Consider the following 25,806-nt stretch of genomic DNA (forward strand, 5'->3'; position numbering starts at 1 on the left):
CCTCCATGTGAGGAGAGAGGGGCAGAGGGAGAGAATCTTCAAGCGGACTCCCCACTGAGGGCAGAGCCCCACATGGGGCTTGATCTCATGACCCATGAGACCATGACCTGAGCCCAAACCAAGAGCTGATAGCTTAACTGACTGAGCCACCCAGGCACCCCAGGGGTACATTTTTTAATACAAGTTCTTGGGAGAATTATTTACTCGTTTAGAAAGATACAGTTAGCTCATATCTCATGTTCATAAAGATAAATTTCCAATGATTATAATCTAAGCATAATATTATAAGAGTATTACACTACATATTTTTTTAATGTTGGGATCTGGAATGTTTTCTTAAATAAAAAATTTCTAACAACAAAGAACTGGAAGTAAACTCATTATCTATGTGTAGAGGGACTCCTAATCTGTGGAATGGAATGAAAAGCAGTTTAAAGGAGAGAGTCACTGATAAAGGGGAAAAAATCAGGTTTTGGTGTCATGGTAGTTACATGATGGTAAAATTTTTATAAAAAAGAAAAGAACAAAACAACGCTATACATTTTCTCTATAATTATCAATTCTTGCAAAAGCATGAAACAAAGTCTAAAGTACCCATATTAACCTGATGGCCATGGTTGGCTGCGGAGAGCGGGACTAAATTTAGGATTATTGTTACAGGTACATTAGCCTCGTAGATAATACTTAAATTTTAAATAAGGATGTATTAAAATGGATAAATTATAGGTAGATAGTAAGTAAAAAAAAAAAAACCCACCATTGTGGGGAAAGGCTAATCCATCAATTTTATAATTTCTACAAAGGAAATGACAAATATGAAGATCAAATGTTATTAGAAATAGAACAGCTGTCTGATTTGACAACTATGGCAAAGAATGAGTTTGTTTTACCAATTTAGCTGAAATCTCACAGACTCAGGCAGTTTTAATTTATTCTATGTTTTAGTAAAATACAATGTTTTCAAAATATTTCAAAGGATAAATTATTTCATCTCAAATTACTTAAATAGGCGTAATTTATAGTGCAAATCAAAATATTTAAACCACGCTGTTTCTGTGTTATTATGAGACGCAAACTTTGTATCCAAATGTTCTTCTTTGTAGCTTAAATGCATACTGTAACCCAGGGTCCATATTATTTTAAGTGTATTTAGTGCCTAAATAAGTTCTAGGAATTTCTCTGCTCAAAATTAGCCAATGTTGACCATGCAGGATTCAAAAGCAGTATTAACCCAAGGTCACTGAAATGGCCCTAAGAAAACAATTTTCCTAAAAGTAAACACATAGACCAATTTTGTGCCTATTTTTAGAACTACATGCTCTTTTTTCTTTTTTTTCACTGTTGCTGATCATTTCGTGCATGTTCTAGCTCTACCAGGAATCCTATTTTGATCTCCTCATGCCCAAAAAAAAGATAGAAAAATAAGGAAATAAAGAAAAAAAAGATAAGGAAAAATAGAAAGGAAAATGAAAAGTAGCTGTGACTCAGAGCTTAAATTTTATTAAAGTTAATGCTGGTAAAGATTTTTTGGAAGATAACTAATACTGCTGGGTTAGTGAGAAGGGTCTTCCTACACATTGCTATTGGGAGAGCAAATGAATAGTGTGGGTCAAGAACCTTGACAGATACTCAAATAACCGCTCAAAGTGGATCTATGTCTAGGGATTTATCCTTAAAAAAAATAGCAGCTGGAAGAAGATTAATACCCTATGATATTCATTATACCACCATTTATAACATCATAGGCAAACTAAAATTCTAGCAACAGGGCTAAGCAATAGGGTACTTCTGGTTAAACAAACTGTTCGATAATAAATTATTACCTACTCAATAAGATGTTTCTGAAGATGAATTCATGACATGGGAAGATGCTTATGTTTAGTGAAAAAGACAAGATACAGGATTCTATTTATAATAATGGATGTGCACACATACATGTATATAAATACTTGCATCTCTCTGCCTACTACCTACTTACCTACCAACCTCTATTTGAAAGGAAAGATATAATTGTCGAGTGACTCCTGAGATAAAACAGTACACTTTCACTTTCCCTGCCCTATGTCAATGCTGCAGTCTAATTTGCAGCATTCTCTGACAGTAGGTACTGCAAAGGTGAAAAATCTCTTTATTGTGTAAAGTGAAAAATAAGAGAACAATTAACAATAGTCCAATCATTTCTCCTCTAGTGTCCCATCCCTGGTTCCCAGTGGCAGAGCCTTTAAATCAGCATCTTCTTCTTCGAGTGCGTGTGCTTGGGCGCCTCCTGCACAAAGACCTGACTGCTGCTGCACTCTGAGTTTCCATTTCTCTGCTTAGTCTTAAGGTCCAAGTGGAGAAGGTGTGTGTACTCAGAGCCCCTACAGCACAACCTGACACTGTCTGACAGGAGGTGGTACTGAAGTGTGAAACGAGTGTCACCTTGAAAAGCAGATTGTAACCACTCCGCTCCTCAGTCTGAAAGGTGGAGAGAGAGAAGGAAGAAAATATGTCCACAGTTAAGAAGAAACTGGGTCTCAAATAATGTGAATGACAAAGATATTTGCTGCTGTGCTCTTGTCATCGACTGGGGCTCAGCGGGGACTATGTCAGGGCCCGAAGGCTCAACACCAATGTCATTGCCACCACCACCTCCACCCACTCCAGCTTCTGCTTATGAGAATGAGGCTAATTTCTCAATGGTCTCTCTCTTTCAAGGCTTCTACTTCCAAAATGGGGGTGGGAGGCGGTATCTTTTTTTGGCTCAATTGATTAGGGAGGTAAGATTTGGCAATATTTGAAATCAAAGCATTTCTCTGTCCCTACTGTTCTGACCACTATAACATTTCTTTGTGATCAATTCTAACTTTTAAACTAAAATATGCTTATTACCATGTGAACCGTGAATATCAGCATGACCTCTGCTTCTGCTTCTCTTTTTTTCTATGTGGAGCCAGCTACCTATTTTATTTAACCTCATTTCACAAAGGTTAAATAACCACAAACAGAACTTGAAAAAAAATCTGCTTTCATAATAGACCAACATATGAGTAATATTTACTTTTATGTTTTTGAATTATGGGTAAATTTTATTTAAAATTAAGTTTCCAAAGTTTTTTTATAATGAGTATTACTTGTATACTAAAAGAGAAAGAGATATGCATCGTGGGTCATGTCTGACCTTTGTCTAAGCTATTCTAAGTACATTTCAACCAAATCAAATTTACTGATGGGAAAAACATACATATGTAAGATGAACAAAAATGTATACTGTTAGTAATTTACCCCTCTATGGTTGATATTTCTATACTCTGTTTTTCACAATATAATGTCTCCAAATTTTGTGCCTTCTGGTCTATCAGGTTTTGGCTCAAACTTTCCGAAATTACCCTAACACCCTCCCTCCATCTTCCTACTAATCCAGTAGATATCACCTTGTACATTTCTTCCATAACTCCCACCATCAAATCTGTAATTATTTTATTGTTCACTTGTTTGTTTTCTGTCTCCTTACCCCTGTAGGGTAGCTTCCTGAGAAGCCCACAGGCTGTGTGTCCTTTTTCTAGCATACCGCCTCATATCAGAGAGTACTCAACTGATAGTTACAAAGATTAAATAAATTATATAGCATTTTTATAGTTTGGCTTATTTTATTTTATAACCAGATATCAGAATAGCTCCCAAGATGATGATGAGGTAATTCATACTCCAGTAATATCAAAAAACTATCAATTTTGCTTTTATTTCACACGTGAACCATCACTTTTCCTGACAACGAATAAAAAAAATAAGTTTTGGATCACGCTGTTTTCACATAATTTTCAATTTCCGCCTGCAACACTCTTTCCAGCTCCAGCTGGAATGGAACTAAAAGTCCTGAAATATTATGAGAAAAGCTATTCCTGCACAATGTCCAATCTGATTTTGCAAACGAAGTATGTTTGGAAAAGTTGTGGAGAATATGAAAGAGATTTTAGATGCTCATGCCACAAACATCTTGGGCCTAGTCTCAAAAATTGACCCCAAAAAGTCACTTAGTATTTCTGCCTTTCCTACTGCACAAAATCGATAGCACGTGCTCTATTTCAAAATAAATGATCAAAGTAGCGACAAAACAAACATTACATACAATGCTTGCTATGTGCCAGGCACTGCTGTGAATGCTTCGCGTATATTATTAGCTCCTGTAATCTTCTGCACGCCTGTATCAGATAGGGATCGTTATCGTTCTTAGTTCACTGATGTGGAAACTGAGGCACAGAATAAGCCCATTAGGTGGCAAGAAGCCTCCACAGCAGTCCCTCTGAGTTTCCTTCATCAAGTGCCGTGCTTCACCACGTGCAGCAGTTTTCCCCATCCACAGTGACCGTCAGCTGGCCCAGGGTCACACAGCTCAGAGGAGCCGGGAATGAAACTGAGCCTGGCATCAGGGCTTTGCTCCCTGCTCTGTCATGATGCTTCTCTAGAGCCCTGTAATGGCGGACACGTACTGGAGCTCAGTCTGCCATCATCTATGCTCAGGAACCCGCGGCATAGATGGCAAGGACGTCGGAGTGGGGTTTAGAAGCCTTGAGATGAAATTCCGAGCGCTGTTCCCGGACCTGTTACTCACGTAGCTCTAGTTCGCTCGGCTCTGCGGTGGAGATGCACGCCCTCCGCTGTCGTGTTTTTGTGAGCAGCACCTGATTAAGTGGGAGGCGTGTGCTGCCTCGTTCTGGAAGCCTTAAAGGACGATTATCATACTCTGTGAATTGTGGCTGCCTGTTTACAGACCTCTTTATTCCCTCTCTAAATAATGAAGCTCATGAAATTATTTAAGCAAATAGGGACATCNCGGAGACCCTTCCTATGTCTTTTACACTTCAAGGTTTGACTCTTTCAAGTGTGCTCAGGAACCAACCCCGAGCAGGCCCCGTAGAGAGTAGCAGGAGGAAAGGGTATGGTCATTGTTCTCACAAGTCATGGACAGCAAAGGAGGTAAGACCAAAACCAAAGCAGATCATGATACATGCTGTGAGAGGGGGAAAAAAAGTTCAGTGAACTCAGAGGAAGAAGCAGTACTTTTGAGTGGGGAGATTAGAAGACTTCCAATATATGAATATTAGCAGAAAAGAGGAGCAACATATATAAAAAATATTAAATTCTGAGTCAATTTTCGCCTTTCATCAAACATCTACTCTTTTCAAGGCACCGCGCTGAGTGCGGAACCAAGGAGAGGAAGACAGAGCTTAGAGGCTGGGGAGGTGGTCTGAGTTCTCTCTGCCAGAAGGACACCCGTAACTAATAACTGTAATCCACGGAGGTGAAGTGAAAAAGGAAGTAGGTATAATGTCGTATGTGAATCCTGATGAGGAAGCATTTGATTCTGCCTGTGGGAGACGGAGTCCAGGGAGCGCTACAAGAAGGGATGGTTGAGCAGTCTCAAAGGAAGTTTAAGGAGGTAGTTTCCAAGGAGATAGGAAGAGAAGGGAAAGATAGTCCAAGCAAATGACATGACCATTGATTTTGGATGTTTCTCTGGTTGTGTTTTTAGAGAAACACAAAACTGGGGACATGGTGGGGTGGAGGGGTAAACTCCCAGTTCTCCTGTTTTCTTTCAGAACATAGCTGCTCTCTCCTTTTGCTTAAAAAAAATTTTTTTTAACTACCTGGCTTGACACCAGGATCTTCTATTTGAGCACTGATCACATCGGCAGTTAAACTGGCTTAGTTTCCCACGTCAGTCTCTGCTTCCCACCCCTAGAGAATGTCCCAGAAGGTTGGGAATGGAATAGGGGGGAAAGGATGCTTTTAAGCAGAGGAGGAGTAGGTTCAAAGTGGTTGATGGGGGTAAGAGAGGAAAACAATGAATTAAATTTTAAGGAGTTTGTATTAAAAAACATTTCAAAACACATAGTACATAGAATAGTATAACTCTTTCTTTTTATTGCCTTCTGTATTATTTTGAAACAAATTTGAAACACATCCTTTCATCCTTAAGTATTTTAACGTGTATCTCTAAGGGCAAAAGGACTCATTATAACAAACAAACAAAAAAACCCAAAATAATTAACACACCTACAAAATTTAACAATATGAACAAACCTTGGAACATTTTTTGAGACTGGGGAGCTTATAAAACATAAAGTTTTGATGCACTGAGGAGATATCAGAGCTAGAGATGAAGAATGTTAGTGTCATCAACACGTGAGAGATAGCAAGGTTTAGGAAACAGGAGGCAAATAAGAGATGAATGCATGAGGGACAACATTTGGATAAAGGCCATAGACATAAGGAATTTGAAGAACATGAAATCTGGAAGAGCTGGAGGAATCAAGAAGTCTCTCCACTTGTGGATACAATGAGACAGGCTAGTCCTGGAAAGAGGCTAGAACAGAAGCACGTGGTGACAATGGTGGTGGTAATTCACCTGAGGGAAATGGTGTGAGAGATTCAGTGGAGCCTGACTGGTACAAATGCTCACCTCCCAGGAAGGTAGGGAAATGAGATCATCTAGAGAGGGGAGACTACAGTTCAAGACTTCTAGCATTTAAATTTCATTCGTTGTTTCAACAAATGTTGGTTGGACATGTAGACCATGCTAGGAACTAGGGATACAAAGATACGACCTCAGACTTCCACTCACAAGTAGATTTAGGTCTAATGGGGGAGGCAGACAAGCAAAAATACCACAATAATTATAAATCATTCAATGAACATTTATTGAACATCTTCTATGGGTCAGTACACCACATAAGCTGCAAATACAATGATAAAGGAGCCATGGTCCTCAAGAAACCACCGAATCATCAATGAGTTTTGACTGGATGCTGACATGAGAAAAAGCATTTTTAGGGGAGATTATTTTTCTTTCTGCACGAAGAATCAAGTAAAGGACAATCTGAGTCAAGAAGACAAAGTGTTAAACTGAAATAAGGTCATAGCAACCAAAATGGAGATGACGGGATCATATAAGAGATGTATCAGTGGGGGGAAATGGAAGGAGAAACTGAGTAACTGATGTCCTGAAGTCTCAGTTTGTGTATGTGTGTGTGTGTGTGTGTGTGTGTGTGTGTGCATGCACACACACACATTTCAGGTGTGAGCCAAGTCAGTTCTCTTTTCAAATGTCTGCAGATTTTCTTTATGACTAATATTGAGCTGTATAGAGATCACCTTTCTTTGATACAAAGAAAAATTTAGTTTTCTTGCCGCAGTGTCCTGAAACATCTTTCTGGGGACATCGCTTTTCTTTGTAGAGGGGACCTTCCCCCACAGCTGATGCCTTGATGTGCCTGTCTGTTCCCCTCTGATGTGAGTGTTGTCTTAATAAAAAAAGAAGTGTTCTTTTGAATATCAGTATTAAGGTCCACTTGGAACATTCAGAACGTTTCTTAAATGATTGACCAAAGTAAACTCTTATGCTCTCTGCATGTTCACTTGGAGTCAGCAAATATCACATAGTTAAAAACAATCGGTAAATTATTTCCAAGGATTGGAAACAGAAATCCTCAGATGATTCACTGATGATTCAGATTTCTGTGTATCGCTTCTACCCTACTTGTTGCCAAGGGAACTTGGGGCCTACTTCCTACCACACCACAGCTATAAAAAGTACCAGCAAAAGCCACAGGGGAGAAACTTCTCTACTCTTCTATTAAAAATGTCTAACAGACTAAATGTCGGTTACACAAAGGAGATTTGCATTTTATCTATGGAGGTCATATTCATGAGGCACTGAGATGCCACGTTTTTTAATTTATCAACCGCTTTTGTTCTTCTGCTTTCCTCATGCAGGGTACTTTCTATAAAGAACTAAAGATGCCAAGAGAATTCGTATTTTTTCCCCATAAAATCCAGGCTGGATGTGCTTTGGTAGTAATAACTATGGTCTGTGAAATCTGTGTCAACCAGAGTTAGGACCCACAGTCGGACAACCACCCTGACTCTTCTCTGGGTAATGAGGGCAAGAGAAGGACTGGGACAGGGAGAAGGAGATAGGGTGCCTACCACCTACAGGTGCTGTACACCTTGTAGCCACGATACGTTGATTTTTCTCTGACAATCACTGTTATCAAGCAACGTAAAAATATCCTTACAGTCAAATATTTATAAGAGAAAACCAGTGATGGGTGGGTACATTCTACTGCAACTATCACCCAAATTTTCCCCTTTAATGTGTACTTTGAGTTCAATTCTCATCTGGAAATAGGGCACGAAGGCTGCCTTTATGCAGTTGTTAGGAAGACACAGGAGACATAAGTCAACAGCACAAACAAGCACGCTCTGTGTTTACAGAGGGCAGGGTCTGCTCTCCATTTAGGAAGGGCTGGTGGGACGAGACAATTTAAAGCATCCCAGGAATAATTCTTTCATTTGCCTTGGATGCTTACTAAAAAATTTGCAAAGAAAGGAGATTTCCTCTTTTCAGATCGACCCATTTTTTCTCTACACTTTCATAAGGCCGGAGAGGCTCCCAGCTATTCTTAAGTGAGCCGCCCCTAAGGGGTGTACGACACGTAAGTGCGTTTGTTCTTTTTTTTTATGTTTAAATTTGTATAGTATTAGAGCTCTTCTGCTCCTTGAAGGGGCAGTGTGATTGAATATGAACCTGTAAATTTAAATTTGTTAAATGAGTGTTAAGTATTACTTGTAATAAACTGATATTTTGAAAATGCAAACTTGATCATACCATATTTTCTCTCCTTAAGATCTATCCTAAGTTTCCTATTTCGTAGCGAATGAAATTGAAGCTCCTTTTCATGAGATGCAGAACCCTTCATGGTCTCATCTGACCACCCTTGGTACTTGGATAACACAGAGCTATTTGTAGCTCCCAAATCCCATTACTGCCCCGCACCTCTGTGGCTTGGCACATGGACCTTTCTAAACCTGGCACGTCTTCCCTCTCTTCATATGTGATTAATTCCTATTTGAATAAGTAGCACAATTCAAGTATCAGTTGCTCTGCTGAGTCTTTCCTGATTCAACTGCTATCAAATGCAATTCTTACGTAGACCTCTGGCTTTGTCCGTATTTGCGATATGGTCCTTATAATACTAGATGTAAATATTTGTTCGTGTGTACATGTACATTTTCTTCTGTTACACTGCACAATTCTTGGAAGCCAGATCCCTATTATTATTTTTTTGATCTTTGCGTTTCCAGTACGTTGCACAGTGCCCAGTATACATTAAGTTGTAACTTTTGTTGAAATCCTCTTCCATTTGGCAAACCTTATGATTATTGTTAGAGGAAAATTTATTTTAAATAAATGCATCATTAGAAAATATGAGTGATACTTTAAATGAACTTTGCATATCGGTGCCTTAGAATGCCTTGTAGAGGAGATCTGAGTCCAAAACTCCCTGTTGGATAAACAAGGAAAAGGTCAAAGTATCTAAGTCAGGTGGATGTAAATTAGAGAGATATTTGTTCAACAAAGAACAATAACAATGAGGCCCTCTCCCTCTCTGATGTTGGGACTAGCTGGTGGAAAACTTAAGATTTAATTTTTCTGATTGCTCCAGGGACTCTGAATGGAACGAACATTAACATCTATCTTCATGATTTTATCTGATTATCTGATTCAAACGGAAGCTTTGCAACGGGCAAATGCATACACTCCGCATGCATACACTCATTTTTCCCTACTCCTCAGTGGCATCTTCCCCCAGAAGATCACCCAGCAATAGTAGGTAACCCAAGGGAATAAGTGCTTTTCTATCCCCACAAGTGGCACCAGAACGGATTGAGCAATAACCCTAACAGCAGCAGAGGAATGAAGCTGACCAGAATAACACCGCAAGAGCTCAGAAAACCAAACTGTCATTGGAAACAAAGCACAAAAGTAGGCCAGAACCTATAAGCTCAACCCATACAGGGCAACTGTCTTCTGAAACAGAAGATATAAATAGGATCAAGAGTTTCCTAACATCATAACCCAGAAGTCCAGGATATGATAGAAAATCACTCATCATACTAAGAACCAGGAAAACCATAATCTGAACGAGAAAAGACACTCAACTGATGCCAGTATTAAGATAAATTAGATGGTGGGATGTCTGATAAGGATTTTAAAGTGGCTTCAAAAATCAATTATACAAATCGTCTTGAAATAAATGAAAAAATAGAAAATCTTGGCAAAGAAATAGAAGTTATGACAACCTATGAAATAGGAAAAATACATACGCACGATATATGTGATAAGGGGTTAAAATCCAAAATATATAAAGAACTCATAAACTCAACAGAAAAAAAAAATCTCAAAAACCATCCAATTAAAAAATTGGCCAAGGACCTGAATAGACATTTTTGTAAAGAAGATACAGGAAGGGCCAACAGGTACATTAAAAGGTACTCAACATCACTCAACATCAGTGTAATGCAAATCAAAACCACAATGAAATATCACCTCACAGAATGGCTATTATTAAAAAGACGAGATAGCAAACGCTGGCAAGGATGTGGAGAAAAGAGAACTCCCACTGTTGGTGGGAATGTAAAATGGTGCCGCCATTGTGGAAAACAGTGTGGAGTTTCCTCAAAAAATTAAAAGAATCGAACTAGCATATGATTCAGCAGTCCCACTTCTGGGTATATATCCAAAGGAAATGAGAACGCTGCTGAAAAGTCATCTGGACCCCGTGTTCATAGCAGCAGCATCTTAAGGCAAGGAAAGAATCTAATGAAAAGATAAAGGAATAAAGAAGTTGTGATATATTATATATAACTTTATTATATATAATTGCATTATATATATCAATGTTAATATATCAATATAACATGTATTATATATGAAAAGAGACAAATTTTTTAAAAAAGAAAGGAAAACAAAGGAATAGAAGTTATAGAAAAGACCCCAGTGAGCTCACATAGTAGCATTTCCAGACCAACTTCCATGATTCTGGTTGTATTTCAGTTCATCATCAATATTACACATGGCACTAACAGTTGTGAACTGGCACAGCCCCGGGACACACAAGGATATGCAGTGGCTCTTAAATGTCCTCAGCTCTCATCAGTATTTTACCCACCTCCCACTTTCCCAATTTGACTCAGTACAGTAAACTCTTAAGGAAAGGTCAGATTATAGTATTCTGAGAAATAAAAATAACATTTATCCATGCCCCGTTCTGGGATTACCCAACCCAACCTGACTTGTTATTATCAAAATTCACATCCACAATACTGGGAAACAAGCCACCTTTTTGTAAGAATTTCCCAGTTTAACTATCTCTAAATCTACATCTAGTTTTAAGATAGATGGTCTTACAGAGGTCAACTACTCTGAAGGGAAACTGAAGGCACAGCTGATGATCCAAACTGCCTTTCAAGTTCGGAAACACTGCCTTGAGTGGATCTGCTCTAATCTCCCAGCTCAGCTTGCACTAGGTGAAGTGAATTTGATTCTCAGAACATTTTAAATTCACATTTGTTGCTCATCAAGCAGTCAAAACTGACAGGCTGATGCCCAAGAATGTTAGCAAGATCTCTAAGCACTGGCAAAGGCATCTTGCCCAGAAAGATCCTTGTGGGGAAAAAAAAAGAAAAATTCAGCTAAATCTGGTTACAACTGACTGAAGCAAAATGCAGAGATACTACTGCCTGCATGTCGGTAAGTCATGTCAAGAAAGGTCAACCAGAAGGCTGAAGCAGCTGGAGCTCAAACGGAGTGGTGGGTGAGGGACCTCAAATAATGGCCTTAAGTGTTGCTGCTGTCTCCAGCTCATTTGTGGTCTGGCTTGAAGGGCCAAAGGCCACAAGACAACTGAAGGGACAACACAACAAGTAATTGTTCCAACAAGATTTTCAATGATAGCTTTGGTGGTGGAAAGCTGAAATGTTTCTCTGTGGACAACAGTTTTAACTATGCTATGTCATGTCATGTCACTGGAAGAGCTACTGCTATTGAACTTCCAGTTTGCTATGAAATAACGTGTTACGAGATAAGATTCAAACTCAAATGGGCCAAAGGTCAGACTTGTTCCATTTGCCCAAAGGAAAGATCATAACGAAAGTTCCTAGAGAGGTTTTAGGATGTCAAATGTAATTATATTTCAGTCAATTCAATGTTTTTGAGCACATTCTTCATACAAAGGTAAATGTAAAGTGCTTCATATTTGTATTTTCCATGAAACTATTTTATTGGTATAAGTTTTAGCTTCAAATTTAAAAGGGAAGCACAATTCTCAAAAATCAAAATATTTCTCTTATGAATCACTTTTTTGTTCATGGATGTCTATGCCCAGTCATAAAATAGCCATTTATTCCAATCTTCTATTTCCATGTTCCATCTCTTGTTAGAAGTATTTTGAAATATGACCAAAGAATAATAATCCTTAATCAAGTATAAATATGATTGGCCATATCATCAAGGATAAACATAAATTAGTTCATATTATAATTAAATGATTTTGAAGTAGAAACATAAATTCAAAGATAAATGAATAAATTAGGAAAAAATAATATGGCATATAGCTATCAAAATTTTTCACACATTATGAGAATGTTAAAATGTCCAACTATAAATATTGTTTTCTTTTATTCCAAGATCAACTAGTTTTAAAACATTTAATATGTGGAACAGACAAGTTAAAATACCATTTCATGATATTGCTCAGACCAAAGACTTAAGCAAACATCCAGTATTTGAAGTAAAAGGATACTTGCCTTATTTTACACATGATATTTTTGAGTAAGATGTTTCTTTTTCTTGGAACAGTATATGCTTTAAGTGGTCAGAGACTATGTGAATTTATGTTCCTGATCAAGCTCTTTAAAGTATTTGTTTCAGTTGGAACTCTTTACATTTAAGCTACTTTGTTTGATTAAGTTCAATGCAAGGAAACCTCTTATTTGTTCTTTCTCCATAAAAGGACTAGTCTTTGATAAACAGTTTTGTCTCTTATCCTGGCCTATAATCATAAGTGTTTACTGGGAAAGATAAAGTCTCTGACGTTTTCATGCAGGGATGGCTTTTAAAGAGTGCAAATTGTACTCTGCCTAGTACCTCACACAGCGTCAATAAAAGGTAGAACAATTTACTTTGATGGTTTCATTTACAACCCTTCTGCCTTCCCTTTATTCTGTCATGTTTTCACTGGTTTCATTACTCCGCTCTGCAGCTGAGGAGTGCTAATAACCAAATGGGCTCGCATTTCGGGGGATTTTCCAGCTTCCGAGGACACTTACATTTGAGCATACTTTTAAAATGAGTCCCAAGGAGATTCATTTCTAATATCTGAAGGCAGCTGTTTGTGAAATTTGAATCTCAAATACTACAAATTTCAACTTTTTAATTTTATCTCGGTAAGTACGTCTTACGAATGGTAAACATTCAAGAAAAAATGTTGACTGCATAAATGTATCGTGTAGCCCTCAATACACAAGAATACTGAAGTTTTAAAAATTATTTTTCATCATACACCATTCTTTACAAATCTACTTGTGGACATTATCTTCCTCTTGGGCGGTTAGTACTCTCTTTAGTGAAAGGACAGTAAGGCTGCTGATGTTGAAGAACTGAGTTCAGATCCTGATCCTACCTCTGCTGGCTGTGTGATATCAGACACGTTACTTAGCATCTCTGAACCTTTTTTTTTTAAGAATTAAATACAAAATACATAAAGTAACAAATTGAACATAGTACGTGTTCAATAATAACGGAGGAATTGCCCAAAGGAAACAAGTAGGGGTAGTTTAGGGTTTACCTGCCTTGCTTGTTTCTATCAGCTCTTTACTCTCGGGGCACTATAGTGATGCTATCCCTTGGACAATAAATACACGGCTTTGGAGGATGCTCTTTTCTCACAGAAAGAGAAAAGGAAGAATTCAAAAGCTCCTCTGCCAGCCTCTTCCCTGCAGCGGGACTCCAGGCTGCCTGTCAGCTTCCTACAAAGCCACCCTGCCCTCTATCCGCCTGGGTTTCTCAGTGTTGACCTTAGTTCATGGATCCGCTCTTGCTCTCCCTCCCTTACATAGAGTCTACAGCGCTGAGTTGGGGAGGAAGGCGGCATCATCCGTAGTTTGCCTCTCTTGTTAGAAATGGCAAATCTCAAAATCTGCACGGGGTAACTTGATCTAGGAGCCTGTGTGAGTCTATACAGGAGTCCTATGTGAAAGGTGCTAGGAAGAGTTTTGAATTATACGTCGTGTCTCACATGGCGTGATCATTGATTTTTCTATCAAAGTAAAACACGTATTGATTTTCAGGATGTTCAATGAGAATTAGAAAATGTTTCGAATAATCACTCAACATTCCTGGAAAACAAAACATCCATTCAATTGCTGGATACAACTCTCTTCCTGGAGTGGGAGAGGAAAGAGCTTCAGATGAAGATATGCGCGCGCACACACGCACATTACATAATGTAGTTATGTTTTAAACACCATGTGGCAACACTTTCTGTGAACCAGCTCGCTAGAGATTACTTTGACCTGGAGGTGGGGGGAAAGCAGCAGTCAGGGTTAGGGTAATATCGGAGGAATCAAGGAATAGCTTCTGGGTGGTGGACTGTGTGCTGTCAGTAGAATGGATGCGCATCGCGGACCACTCCCACTGTCTTGGTGCACGAACAGGGTAACGTAAAGCACCTCACCCTCATACCGAGGGGATCTGCCAGCAGGATGAAAAAAAGCACTGCCTGCATCTTAATTATTTTATCTTCTCTATTTCTTAGTATAATCACTTTCCTCGTTTTCTCTATTACATGTTCACATAGGAGTTCAGCCTTTCTTTTTGGAGAAAGAATAGAGCTGGTGAAAATGACTAGAGCCCGAGAGGTAAATTTCCTTCTTACTTTTACCAGTATGAAACAGGCATTCCAGGAGCACAAAAGACTTTGCTCAAAGTAGAAACAGAGAAGAGAGACAAGACTTGGAAAATGACTGTTCTCTGTCATGTCTACTATCTATTTGGTCTGATGCGCGTCCTTCAGTACTGTAGGACATAAGGAGAGACTGCAAAGCTGCAAAGCCGCAAAGCCTCGAGTGGATGACAAGTTGGCAGAGTTACTAGGAAAACAGCCTTGATGACATCTGGATCTCTTTCAAACACACTACCGCATGTCAGGCGGACAAAACTTTCTACTTTCATTTAAAACCATTATATTTTACAAGGATCGAATATAATGAAAAAGAATGAACACCAATAAGAGCTCACATTGAAAATACTCATAAAAATTTTTACAGAAACACTGCATGGCGTCTATATTGTCACAGTCCAAATACTGAGGGTGGATTTAATACAATTCAGTAGTAATACTAATAAGCCATAAAATAACTGCGCCGAAGTATTCCCATTTGTCTTCACAGCTCATATTCTGATAGCAGCAGTTTCTGAAGAAAGGCATTCAACAAAGAAATCCACAGATTTGCAAAGCTCCTGAGCCCAAAGGAATTACTGGAATAAATAAGTATACGAATGATGCTTTGTTAATCAAGTCTAAATGACAAAGCTTAACACATGATGAGCACTGGGTATTATATGCAACTGATGAATTACTGAACTCTACGTCTGAAACTAAGGATGTGCTGTATGTTGGCAAATTGAATTTAAATTAAAAAATGCTTAATGCATGTATATACAGAATCATTTTTACAATACTGTAACCCTGCTGCGCATACCACTTTGAAGTCTTTTTCCCATAAGACATTTTAAGTAATCTTCCTTTTAAATCGTGAATTTTAAAAATACAAACCACGGATGCACTGAATTTTAAGCCCTTATTAATTGGACACTTGTTTTTTAAAATTTCATGGCTGTCTGTAATGTTTTGATCAATTTTTAATAAATGAATATTTGGGCATATGTTTCAGGATTCCTATTGAGTAAATTCCTGGCAATGGAAATGCTGGATCAAAGGGTGTAGGCTTTTGAGACATTTTGCCAAAATCTCTTCCAAAATGGTCGTGTCAACAAACACTCTCATCAGCAGTGCATAACTCTACACTTATAAAGTGTTCCCTACAAATACCTCAGTGCTCTGTATTATCATCTAGATAATCTCATATTGTATCTTTGTAGAAAGAAAGTCTTTGGCCACTGATCAAAATACTTCTATGATGACATCTACAGAGGTAAAAATTCCAAATAACCAAAGAACCTCAAAAACACCTGCACAAGAGGAGCCAATTCATATTAACCATCCAACTCTGGATAAAGATTAAAAGCTAGTTGCTTTGTAAAGTTGTTTTCAAATTTGATTACCTAAGACATGAAGATGTAATGAGTCACCCCATCAGATTAACATACGTAATAGATTGAATGTTGGGCAAGAGTGAGAATTCAGAGGGAAGAAAAATGATCCCTGGGGTAAAGATATAAGAACAGTCTTGGCAAAACTTTATGTCTAGATGTGACAGATTAATTACAAGGCCTGTTTAAAACCTTAAGTGCAGATTCATTCTGACTGTATAGTCAAAAATCATAGGAAATCAATTGCTCTCAAATGATTTGGTTTTGGATATTGGATATTGGTTGTTGACTCTTTTCTGGTAGAAGAATCTAGTAATTTTCAATCTTTGGTATAATGGAAAGAGCACAGGAAGATAAGTCAGAAAATGTTTAGTATCCTAGCTTCAGTATACATACTAAATGACTTGGGGGAGCGGGCACACTTTAATAACAACAGCTAAATTTCATTTAGCACTCTTTCTATTTCAGGCCTGTGCTAGCATATGTATGCATTCTAATCTAATCTTATAATATCTGTAGATCATATTCTGTATCCCCACCCCCTTTTTGTAGATGTTAACACTGACACTAAGAGTTCATAGGCCTTGTCCAGTAGGACTGACTCATTGAGTGACAGAGACCCAGTGCCTGTTTGCCTCCAGAATCCAAGGGCTTAACTATTGTTTAAGTTGCTCATTTAAAAAAGGGGGCATTTAGGGAGTTAGACTACATGTTTTCTAAATCCCCCTCTAAGTCTAAAATTTTCTTTTCTTTTGCTTCCTATCCTTTCTTTCTTTCTTTCTCTTTCTTTCTTTCCTTCTTTCTTTCCTTCTTTCTTTCTGTCTTTCTTTCTTTCAGAAAAAAACTATTCCTCTGTTCACAGAATCAATAAGGTCTGAAGATGTCACTTAAACCTTCCAGTTATATTCATAATACTAAAAAATTAACAGCATTACAAGTCATATCAAGTATACAATTCAATGGTTTTTAGAATATTCACAGAGTAGTGCAATCATCACCACAATCCATTTAGAACATTTTATCACCCCAAGAAACCCATTTCCCCTCCAGTCCCTATTTGAAACCTAGCCCTAGGAAACCATGACCTATTTTCTGTCTCTATGAATTTGCCTATTTTGGAAATTTCATATAAATGGAATCATACAATATACGGCCTCCTGTGACTACCTTTTTTTCACTTAGCATAATACATACTCTTTCCCTTTTATGCTAAATAATATTTCATTGTAGGGCTATACCACATTGTGCTTATCCATTCCTCAGTTAATGGATAATTAAGTTGTTTAAATTTCTTGGCTTTTATGGATATTGCTGCTAAAACCATTAGTGTACATGTTTCATGTGAGCCTAGGTTTTTATTTCTCTTGCGTACATATCCATGAGAAATGCTGGGTCACGTGGTAACTCTATGTTCAACATCTCGAGGACCTGCCCCGAGTATTTTCTAAAGCAGCTGCACTATTTTACGCTCACACCAATAGTTGGAGAGTTCCATTTTCTTCACGTCTTCCCACCATTCATCATTGTCTTTTTGATTATAGCCACCCTAGTGGGTATAAAGTGGCATCTCACTGCAGTTTCGGTTTGCATGTCCCTTATAGCTAATAATGCTGAACATCTTTTCATATGCCTATCTGCCATTTGCACATCTTTTTTGACAAAAATCTCTATTCAATTCCTTTGCCCATTTCTTGAATTGTCTTTATTATTGAATAGAACGCTCTCTTCATATATTCCAGAGACAAGTCTCTTAAAGGGTAAAAATTTTCTTCATTCTCTGGGTTGTCCTTTCACTTTCTTGGTAGTGTCCTTTGAAAGACAAAAAAGCTTTTAATTATGATGTCTAATTTACATACTTTTTTCTTTTTTTTCTCATGCTTTTGGTGTCATATCCTACTATTCGTTGCCTAATCCAAAGTCAAGAAGATTTACCACTTCATTTTCTTTTCCAAGTTTTATAGTTTAAGGTCTTACATGTAGGTGTTTGGTCCAGTTTGAGTAATTTTGCACAGGGTGTTCGGTAGAGTCCAACTCAGTCTTTGCTGTGTGTGTATATATAGTTGTTTTAGCATCAACTTTTTGAAAAAAAAATTCTTTCCTCACTGAATGATCTTAGCATCCTTGTTGTCTACCTTGTTTTTGATCTCTAATTTTTCATGTTCACTTATTCACTTTGTTTCCCTGCGCACTTACAATCTAATTGTAAGGTCCTTGAGTTGAAGGACCATGTGTTATGCATGCCCCACCCTCAATATCTGGCAAAGTACTGAATCTGTAGTAGGCACGTAATAAACACTTCACTGATTGGTTGGTTGATAAAAGGAATTGAAGATATCATAGGGGTAAAGGAAATAAGCCAGGTGGTTGTAAAGATAAAAGTTGTAAGCTTCATGGTTCATTATTGTGTCTCAACTAATATTTGGAAATGTTTAAATAGTTAGCTAATATTTGGAAAATAATGCAGATTAATAGCCTATTAAGAGTCATTTCTAAGGGCACCTGGGTGGCTCAGTCGGTCAAGCATCTGCCATCGGCTCAGGTCACGATCCCAGGGTCCTGAGATTGAGCCCCGCGTCGGGCTCCCTGCCCAGCGGGGAGTCTGCTTCTCCCTCTCCCTCTACCTGCTGCTCCCCCTGCTTGTGCTCGCTCTCATTCTGTGTCAAATAAATAAATAAAATCTTTAAAAAAAGTAAAGTCATTTCTAAATCATTATATTCAAATACATTACTATGTTGGTAATACTTGCTGTTGTGGGAATTCCTTTATAAACATTTAATCTCCAAAATCCATTCAAGACGTGGAGTCAACTTCTTTCATATATATATTCTTATTTAAGCACCCTATATACAATTAATTACATTCTTATCCTATCCTTTCTTGTGTGCCCACTAATTACATAGCCAATAGCATATTTTTTACTAATTATTCAATATATTAAGACAAACCACCTATAGACATCAGTCCGAATTAAAAGAAACTAATTGTAAAACATTGTGTCTCTTTATTCATTGCAAACACATTTCTTCTAGATACTAAGTTCATGTTGTAAGCTTCAGAGAATTTGAGAAGTAGAAAAAGAAAAAGCACATTTCTGCCTGACTTACAAACATGAAACATAAAAGAAAAAGTTCTGGTTTTCCTCCATTAAATGAATATTAAGTTAATCTAATCTAAGACTCATTTTTTAGTTAAGGTTTATAAGCAAGTCTCTAAAAATGCAAATTGTATAATAGACTCTTGGATTTTTCCTGTCCTTTTCCTTCATCTTATTAATCTTGCAAGAAATATTGTATATGTCTTTCAGAACATCAAATTTAGTGGAGATGTTTCTGAGTAAAGAAAACAAAGCTCCTCATAAGTGTTTAACAAACTTATGAAAAAAATTTGGAAAGAAGTTTGAGAAATTAAGGCTCTTCTTTCATATTTGAACCGATGACTATCAAATTAGAAACAATGGCTTTCATTTTTATGTAACATTTTTTTTAAATTTTAAAGTATGCAAAAGTGCAATTCTGTAAAATCATGTATAGAAATATAAATACAGGAAAATACAGGAAAGTAACATGTGTATATAGAAAAGACCTGAAGCCCTAATCAGCCTGTTTAGGCAATTCCCCTTGTTATATATACATTCAAATACATATGCATTTTAATTCTTCTAGATTTAAAGAGACCAAATGAGGAAATTTTGATGAAATACTTGACCTACATCAGGAAATACAAATAAAGTCAATGATCTAAATATTTGCTAGGAAACTCTGCTTAAGAGTTAGATTTGCATGTATCTCATATTTCTTTGGTTATTAATTTCATTATCCTTTCAACTAGCTTAACCATATCGAGTACAGCATAGCAAGTGGCTGATGAAGATCTGGTCCATGGTAAATGAATCTTTCAGACAGCAAACATTACAGTGGGATTTAGGAAAGATTAAACTCTTTGTACCTTGCCAGAGCAATAATTAAAATGAATGGAATCTGTTTATATAAACAGCTGTCATTTCTTCTTCAACAAGGAATTTTGCCATTTACCAGTATCAGAAAAGCTCATCTCCTAAGAGAAAACTGTGTTTTTCCACTCATCTAGTGGTGTTCTTTTTTTTTCTTTTTTCTTTTTTTTTCCCAGGAAGGACTCCTAAAAGAGCAATCCGAAGGCATGTGTACTTTGAGGAAGTTTGGCATCACAATGCACTCTAGCCACTGCCCAAACTCATGGAAATTTCAAGAAAAGCTAGTTCAATACTTTTTCTAATTTTTGTGTCTTTTGGTATCTAACTAAGGTTAGGATTCTTATTTATTATCTTCCTCTAGCATCTCTACACCAATCCTCAGATTTCAGAAGGCTAGTAAACATGCTCCATCAAATCTTCGAAAGGCAAACCGCGATTTTCATCTAAAGAACTAAAAAGGTGTAACGTTAAAAAGTAAAAGGATCTTCTGTTTATTGCTGGTTAAAGCAGTGGACTTCTATTCAATTTAAATGGTCATCAGTAGAAACTAGTTGTCTGAGAAGCTGGACATGCCAAAGTTATAAAAGCTTTTATTTTAGATGTTTTGATGACTATAAGCTGTAGGATAGAGAGTCTAACTGTTATGAGAGAGGGAAGAATATTGAGTCACATGTGAAATATAGATTACTGAGGGATGAGGAAAAGTGTACAAGTTATTACAGATCCCTAAACCATGTTCCTATACTATGTTTATTTCATCTTCAAACACTGGGTAGTAGAGTAAACCTGAGGCTCTGATAAACGTTATGGTTTGCTTGAGAACCAAGACTAGTTAATTGAAAAGTCATGATAGTGCCCAAGTCCCCAGCTTCCATGTTTTTCCTCTTATTTTTCCAAGAGTGTTATGAAAACGTATGAACATAGATGTCAGAGAAAATCACACAACTGGCCCTTAAACATGTGAAAAGGTACTTGATTTCAATTTAACAAAAGAAGTTCACAAAGATACCATCTCTCAACTCTCAGACTGGCAAAACCAAAAGTAGAACAACAAACTCTGTTGGCGAGACTATAGGGAAAAAGGTACTCCCGTATATTGTTGGTAGGATGAAAATATGGTACAATCCTGTGGAAGAGAATCTGGCAAATTTAATCAAAGTACAGATGTGCAGATACATTTACACTTTGAACCAATCCCACTTTTTGGAATCTAACTTACAAACACACCCATACATGTCTGAAATGACATACGAACAAAGTTTTTCGTTTGGGTATTATTTGTATAACAATAGTTAGAACTAAGTCAAGTATTAACAATATGGAGTTGTCTGAATTGTAATATATCCATACAATGCAGTCATATGCAACAATAAAAAGTAATGAGGACTATATATGCACTGATAAGGAGAGATCTTTGGGATATATTCCTTAATGAAACGCAAGGTGCACAATAGTATATATGGCATAATATCTTTTATATATGAAATGGAGAAATATATATGTTACAAAAAGAACATTGGAAAGATGAGCAAAAAGCTAATAAAAATAGTTAATTACAGAGATCAGGGAGGGGTAAATTAAAAAGAAAGGCCAGGAGAGGCATCTAGGCATACATTTTTGGGTATACTTTTGACTTTCATACTATGTAAATGAATACATAGACCTTTCTGTTTTAAGGATATAAAAATGAAAAAAGAATCCTTAAAACTAGAAACAAACTTAAGTAATTACATATAACTATATAGACGGGTAACATAATCACAAAAAAAAAAGGTTTTTTCCAAGTAACTTTAGAACATAGATCTTTAAATGTACATCTTCAGGGATGTACTCCATAGGAGAACCACAGAGACATTTTAAACTTCCTTTAGTAGTTTTATTGTTAGTGTTTCGGTAAGTACTTTATTTATAAACCATTCAAAAGCTCTATCATTAAAGTCCCACCAAGGCAGGGAAGTCATTTTTTTAAAAGAGAATATAAATTAGAGAATCAAGTGCAACAGGTAATGGAAGAGCTGGGAGGCCACGGAGAGGAAGCGACAAGGCCACCCAGATTTCAGACCCATCAGGAAGCTGCTCCAACTTTAGACTAGACAGACAAAAAAGAAAAATTGGAGTTCTAGAGTCCAGAGGACCAGGTCACCTATTGGCAGCTATAACTGACGTGTGCCTGTCCTGGTGACCTGGAACCTACGAAGCAGTCACATTCAGAGACATCTCCCAAGACAGGGAGAAAAGGGTAGAGATACTCTGGCTTCACCCTTCTCCCTATTACCACCCCACCCAAACCTCCCACCAGTGACTACTACTGACTGGCATGGAAACCTACAAAGGCCATGGAGTGTGGAAAGAGTACAAAGCAGATCTGGAGGCAAACAGGCTAAGGACCAGCTAATAAATATCATCAATTTTATTAGAAATCAAGATTTTCAGCATTAGGGAAAAATAAGTTTAATTATGAAATCAGAGAAGTTACATAAAATTGATGAATTGTTAGTAATTGATTCAAAACCTGAATATAAAACCCATGATTTAAAAAAATTTTTTTTTGCTTCATCCATTGAAATGGCCTTAATATAATTTCACTTCAATACTTATGAACTCATTTAGACAGATATTTTGGTTTTCATAGTGTTCCTCAGTAAAATGAAGCAGAGCTCCCTGGAGAACTGGCTCATTCTTAATCTGACACAAAAGGTATAAACTAAACATGGGATATTTTGAGCTCAAGATATGGAGAAAAGGAACCTTTGTGTACTGTGGGTCGAAACGTAAAAGGGTACAGACACTATGGAAAACGGTATAGAAGTTCCTCAAAATTTTAAAAATAGAATACCATACGATCCAGCAACCCCAAGATATGGAAACAACCTAAATATCCAAAGACTAATGAACGGATAAAGAAAATGTGGAGATATATATAAACACACACACACACACACACACACACACACACGCATTATTTAGCCATAGAAAGAAAGAAAATCCTCCATTTGGGACAACTTAGATGGTCCTTCAGGATATTATGCTAAGTGAAATAAGTCAGAGAAATACAAATACTGTCTAATCTCACATTTATATGGAATCTGAAAAACTGAACTCATAGAAATGAAGAATATAATGGTGGTTGCCAGGGACCGAGGAATAGGATAAACAGGAAGATGTTAGTCAAAGATTATAAACTCAATTGTAGGGGCACCTGGGTGATGCAGTCAGTTAAGTGTCTGACTCTTGATTTCAGCTCAGATCACCAACCCAGATCTGTGAGACTGAGCCCTGTGTCAGGCTCCACGCTCAGCACATAGTTTCCTTGAGACTGTCTCTCCCTCTCCCTTTGCTGCTCCCTCTCTCCCTCAAATAAATAAACGGATCTTAAAAAACAAAACAAAACAAAAAACTTTCAATTGTAAGATGAATAAGTTCTGGGGCTATAATGCACAGCATGGCGACTATAGGTAACAACATGAATTGCACGCTTAAAATTTGCTGAGAGTACAGATCTTAAGCGTTCTCTTTCTCTCTCTTTCTCTCTCTCTCTCTCTCTCTCTCTCTCTCTCACACACACACACACACACACACACACACACACGGTAATGATGGAGGTGGTGGATATGCTAAATAACCTAGCTGGGGTAATCATTTTAAAATATATTCATTTATCAAATCATCATGCTGTGTACCTTAAACTTACACAATGGTATTTGTCAATTATATCTCAATAAAACTGGAAACACATCAAGTTAAGTGTTTTGAAACTAAGATAATTTTCACAATTTAGTGGTCATTTTAAAAGCAGAGAAAAGCTTGAAAGGGCTCCCGTTAGTAATGTTTCACTATATTGGACATCAAAAAGAATAACTTTTCTGGTTGACTTAAAATTAATTTTATAGGGACACCTGGGTGGCTCAGTGGGTTAAGCATTTGCCTTTGGCTCAGGTCATGATCCCAGGGTCCTGGGATCTAGGCCCGCATCAGGCTCCCTGCTCACCGGGGAGCCTGCATCTTCCTCTGCCTGCCTCCCTCTTTCTAACAAATAAATAAAATCCTTAAGAAAATAAAATTATATTAATTTTATAAAAAAATCTTCAATGCACAATTACACTAAGGTAAGAGGAAGGCCAGCAAAATGTATTTGTCCTCTGAGTTAGGTATTGAACCAAATCTTAGGAGATAAGCTTTGTCTCCTACTGTAACGTGACCCAACACAGCACCAGGCTCAATGCATTCCAGCCCGAATGGTGAATTTAAATCTCATCAACCTTCTGACTGAATTTCCAATTAATAAAAAAATTAAGGTTAGATTTAAAACATGCTAAGAAGCAGGTAGGAGAAAAATCCAGAGATCTGTTATCTTCAAGGAATGACATGAAAACACTCTATATTGTCTTAAACTAACTGAGGCTTATGGGACATTATAACCATTACAATGCATAGTTTTAGATTGGATCTTGATTTTGGACAAAACGGGAAAATTGGAGATATTTGATTATGGCTGGATAAACAATGAAATAAAGAAATTATTAATTTTGCTAGGTATAAAAATAGTTATGGTGGCTATGTAGGAAAATATTTTTAAGAACTGAATACTGAAATTATTAGGAGTAGATTGTGATACCTAGAATTCTTTAAAAATACTTCTGTATAAAAAAATTATTTTCTTAAAGAGAGATTTAGCATGATCCTTCCTGATCTGACTCCAGCTTACTTTTCTAATTTCATCCAGTCATATGGTGAAATAATAAGTATCACCTGTATCTTCACTACCATTTTAAAAATACCTCTTTCATCTTTCAGGATAAGTCAACTTATTTTACCATATGAGAAAGTTTTGTTTCAGATCAAGAATATTTTTAACCTGAAGTCCTTGAATGGACCTCAGGGTGCTTGAGAATTGGGGTGTGTGTGTGTGTGTGTGTGTGTGTGTGTGTGTGTGCACGCGCGTGCGTGCTCATGGGAACATGTATTTATCTTGGATGAGTTTTATGGCTTTCATCAGGTGGTCAGAGGGACATGTGACCCAAAAGGTATGGGGAGTGTTAAGAGGTTTGTCAGTTTTATTTGTATAACTTGCTGCTCTGTATCCGTTAAAAGAACAATGCGTAGCTACTCTGAGGGTCTTTAAAATAACTGAATCAAGTTAAAATATTATATGTGAAAAAAAAATATTATATGTGAAACTTATGGTTTTCCTCATTGAACTTTTGGCCTCTTTACAGATGATGTTTCCATTTATATTTTTCCATTGCATGCCGAGGATTAAGTCATTCCTGAGGGTTATTCTTTCATATACATTCACATATGTTATAAACTATGTCTAGTTTTCAGACAATGGGGGGATGACAGTTGATTAAAGGGTCTTGTCTTTGAGGCTTTAGAAAAGAAGGATCATTTAATCCTAAATCATTAGCTGGATCATGTATCTGGCATTAAAGCCTGAATGTTTACTTGGTTTGAGATTAAAATAAACTTCCAGGGACATGCTAAAGGCTAGGCCACCAGAGGCAATTCCTACAGGGATAGGACTAGTGTTATGGAGAGAAGGAAAGACATACGTGCAAGGCTGGTCCCATGGCATGCAGCCTGAACAGCTGCCTGGGGCTCCATACTGAAAAGGGCCTGGTACTTTGTTTGATGCTTGGCTGTCACTGCCTTGAAATTCTTAGCCATTTGACCCAGGTTCCACGTTTTCATTTTGCTCTAG

This window comes from Ursus maritimus, unplaced genomic scaffold (assembly GCF_017311325.1).
Source record: "Ursus maritimus isolate PB19 unplaced genomic scaffold, ASM1731132v1 scaffold_3, whole genome shotgun sequence".
Classification (NCBI taxonomy): domain Eukaryota; kingdom Metazoa; phylum Chordata; class Mammalia; order Carnivora; family Ursidae; genus Ursus; species Ursus maritimus.